This window comes from Henckelia pumila, chromosome 1, assembly GCF_033568475.1.
Source record: "Henckelia pumila isolate YLH828 chromosome 1, ASM3356847v2, whole genome shotgun sequence".
NCBI lineage: Eukaryota > Viridiplantae > Streptophyta > Magnoliopsida > Lamiales > Gesneriaceae > Henckelia > Henckelia pumila.
The window spans coordinates 7,719,173-7,723,844 of record NC_133120.1 but is presented as its reverse complement, the minus strand read 5'-3'; positions in this window follow the sequence as shown (position 1 = coordinate 7,723,844).

Genomic DNA, 4,672 nt, shown 5'->3' with positions numbered 1-4,672 from the left:
CACTAATATCTCCTCAGATCGCATAGGATATCCACACTCGCAAGTATGTGGTGAATCCTTGACAACAATGCATTGACTCCTATATGGGTCGTAACTGTACCCAATCTCGACACCTGATGACCCCCTCAGAGTCGGTAAACGAGTCAAAGCACAGTACTAGCATATAGAGTCTCCATGATGTTTCAAGTCGTAAGGACTAATGGTGTACAACCAAAACCGCGGACTTTATCCACTCGATAAGTGATAACCACTTGGAAAGTCCGGATAGGGTAGTTCGACTATTCATCCTATGAATATCCATTTGCATGCTTCGAACATCTCCATGTTCCCTACCAATGAAACGTGGTACTCCGCATCGCAAATGCTAGTCTCAAACTCGAGCGATCCTTATCCTTATTATCGGACGGCTCAATCGACTAGGAACGGTTTTAGAATATACAGTGACTATAAGATGTATTTCATGATAGACATCTCCATGTTCTACCACATCTTACATACACTATAGTATATTCAAGGTCTTTATCAAAACAACAATAGTATATCACAATATAACAATATGAAGTAATATAAAGTCATTGCCATAAAAGTGTAAATAATATTAAACAAAAGATTGTTTATACAAAGAGTCAACAAAGCCCATAGCCACACAGTTGGCTCACTGGGCACCCACTCTTACAGATAGTTGATAAAATTTCACTTTAAATTGCTTTTAAATTTTCAGTAGTTAATTTCAAATATCAAAACCCTTTTTTATTTTATTTTAGAACACACTAAATTTCACTTTTCACGTGAAAACGATCCCTACTTGCACTACTACAGAATTTTTTTATCTGATTTGAGTTAGGTAATTTGGACTATACACGACTGAGCGCTACCAAATTTTTCTTGGCGCCGTTGCCAGGGACAGTGTTTAATTTTTTTTTTTTTTTTTTGGTTTAATATCACTCTATTTCCTTTCTTTGTTTCTATTACTTTTCCCGTTGTTCATGCTTTCAGGTGACACTTCTGAAGAAGAATTCCCATACGACCTAAGAAAAATAATGAGGTAAATGTCTCTTCTCTTGAACAACAACTGATTGAACTGACGTCTCTTGTGCGTCAAATGACTGTAGGGAATGTACAAACTGCAAAGGCATGTGGAATTTGTGCTGCAGTGGGACATGCTACTGACATGTGTCCCATACTTCAAGAGGATTCAGTGGAACAGGTGAATGCTACTGTAGGATTTCCTAGACCACCACAGCGGAAGTATGATTCGTATTCCAACACATACAATCCTTGTTTGAAGGATCATCCAAATCTTAGATACGAAAATCCTTAGGTGAATCAACCTGGACCTCAGGCATAACCGCATAATCAAGCTTATAGGCCACCGTATCCTCCACAAAAGCAGCGTCCTTAGATTCCAGCACCAAGAGAGTTTATAAAAAATATAGTTAAGTATCTTGCAACTAATACTCTGACTTTCCAACAGCAAACCTGAGCAATCACCCAGAACTTGAATAACCAGATGGGACAGCTCGCCACCGCAATCAACAGGTTGGAAGCACAACATTCCAACTCTTTGCCATCCCAAACAATTCCGAACCTAAGAGAGAATGCAAGTGCCATAACTCTAAGGAATGGGAAGGAATTGAAAGTTAAGGAGTAGGAAATTGATGCTTCGTCCAAGAAGGAGAAAAATGAAGAGCCAAAAGTGGAGGATAAAGAATCAACTCAGGAAGAAGCGCCACAAGGTAAGTTTCCTCCTCTCTCTGGATATAAGTTTGTTTCCCCTTTTCCCTTAGCACTTAAGGAATCTAGAAAGGATGAAGGGATTAAGGAACTCTATTAAACTTTTCTTAGATGTGAGGTAAAACATTACATTGCTAGATGCTATTAAGCAGGTACCTCGATATGCAAAGTTTTTGATGGAATTGTGCACAACAAAGAGGAAACGGACATTGAAGGGATGTCAGAAGGTGGAGTTAGGTGAGAATGTATCTGCAGTGATCCAAAGGAAATTGCCTGCCAAATGCAAGGATCCAGGTATTTTTTCTATCCCATGCACTATAGGGAATGTTAGACTGGAAAAGGCCATGTTAGATCTAGGAGCATCGATCAATGTTATGTCATATTCTATTTATGCATCCTTGAAACTTGGTCCTTTGAATAAAACTGGAATTGTCATACAACTGGCTGATAGGTGTAATGCATACCCTAGGGGAGTAGTAGAAGATGTGTTAGTGCAAGTGAATAATTTGGTATTTCCTTTTGATTTTTATGTACTCGACTTGGAAAATGGTGATCATAATAGTCCAATTCTGTTAGTCAGACCATTTCTGAAAACGTCGATGACTAAAATTGATGTTCACAGTGGCACACTTACTATGGAATTTGATGGTGAGGTTGTAAAGTTTAATATCTATGATGCCATAAATTTCCTAACAGTGATTATTGTTTTTATTCTATTGATATTGTGGATAACTTGGCACAAGATCATTGTGAGCATGAAGGAAAAGACGAGCTAGAGGTGGCTATTACAGCACCCATTCAGCAGGATGATGAGGATGGGATTTGTTGCAACGGAGAAGTGACAGAAACTGTGAACATTTTGAATAGTGCACCTGAGCTACCTCAATCAGGTAACCTTGCTTATCTCTCTTTACCAATTTCTAATACTCGTCGTCTTTCATCTGTTTTGCAGGCACCCGTTATTGAACTGAAAATGCTGCCCAAACATCTTAAGTATGTTTTCCTTCAAGAAGGAGAAACATTTCTAGTTATCATCTCCAACAGTTTGGAGGCCGAACAAGAAGAGAAACTCGTTGCGGTTATAAATGAGCACAAGACTGCTATTGGGTGGACCATAGCATATATCAAGGGAATCATCCCTTCTATGTGCATGCATAGAATCTTGATGGAGGAAGGAGCAAACCCCTTGCGTCAGCCGCAAAGAAAGTTGAACCCACATATGATGGAGGTGGTCAAGGCTGAAATTCTCAAACTCCTTGAAGTTGGAGTGATCTACCCAATTTTTGACAGTCAGTGGGTCAGTCCTGTCCAAGTGGTTCCCAAGAAAACTGGTATTACTGTTGTAAAAAACAAGGATGACGAATTGGTTCCCACCTGCATTCAAAATGGGTGGAGGGTTCGTATAGACTATAGGAAGCTAAATGCTGGAACCCGAAAGGACCATTTACCTTTTTCCCTTTATTGATCAAATGAATGAAAGGTTAGCATGTCATTCTTATTATTGTTTTCTTGATGGATATTCTGGTTATTTTCATATTGTGATTGCACCAAATGATCAGGAAAAGAAGACATTCACTTGCCCGTTCGGAACCTTCGCGTACCGACGTATGCCCTTTGGACTCTACAATGCACCGGCCACATTCCAATGGTGTATGGTTAGTATTTTTTCTGACTTTATTGAGCATATCTTAGAGGTATTTATGGATGATTTTACTGTCTATGGTGATTCATTCGAAAAATGTCTATCTAATATTTCTCTTGTCCTAAAGCGGTGCGTCGAAACAAACCTAGTTTTAAATTCTGAAAAATGCCATTTTATGATTGGGCAAGGTATTGTTTTGGGTCATGTCGTCTCATCTAAAGGGATAGATGTAGACAAAGATAAAATTGATATTATTCAGTCTCTACCTTATCCCACTTGTGTGCAAGAAGTGCGTTCTTTTCTTGACCATGCAGGTTTTTACAGGAGATATATTCAGGACTTTGTCAAGATCACATCTCCCATGTGCAAACTGTTGCAGAAAGATGTTCCGTTTGATTTTGATGAGCCATGCAAAATTTTTTTTGACAAACTTAAGGACTCATTTACTTCGGTACCAATCATCCAACCACCGGACTGGAGAAAACCGTTTGAAATCATGTGCGACGCCAGCGACTATGCTGTAGGAGCGGTTTTGGGACAGAAAGTTGGGAAAGAATTGCATGTTATCTACTACGCCTTGCGTATTCTAAAGGATGCTCATGGAATAATTCTACAACTAAAAAGGAGCTCTTGGCTGTAGTTTTTGCTTTAGAAAAATTTCGTTCTTATTTACTTGGTGCTAAAGTTATTATTTATTCTGATCATGCATCTCTTTGTTTTCTGATGGCGAATAAGGAAGCAAAACCAAGATTGATAAGATGGATACTACTCTTGAGCGAATTTGATGTGGAAATCAAGTATAAAAGAGGAACAAAGAATCGAGTAGCTGACCACTTGAGTCGTCTGGTTCACATTGGTGAGGAGCTGAGCTTGCGAGAAGAATTTTCTGATGAACAACTATTTTTGGCGAGCACAGTATTACCCTGGTATGCGCATATTGTGAATTATTTAGTTACTAATGGGTTTCCCTCTGAATTTTCCAAAGCGCAAAGAGATAAGGTCAGAAGTGATACTAAGTACTTTGCGTGGGATGACCCATATTTGTGGAAACACTGCGCTGATCAAGTCATACGACGATGCGTACCTACAAGCGAGGTAATCCCTATTCTCACATTTTATCACTCATATGCTTGTGGTGGGCACTTTGGATCGAAAAGAACAGCGAGGAAAGTGTTAGACTGTGGATTTTTCTGTTCATCCATATTTCAAGACGCTTACGTTTTCTGTAAGTCATGTGCTCAATGCTAGAAGACAAGTAATATATCCCAGCACAAGGAGATGCCTCAACACCTATTT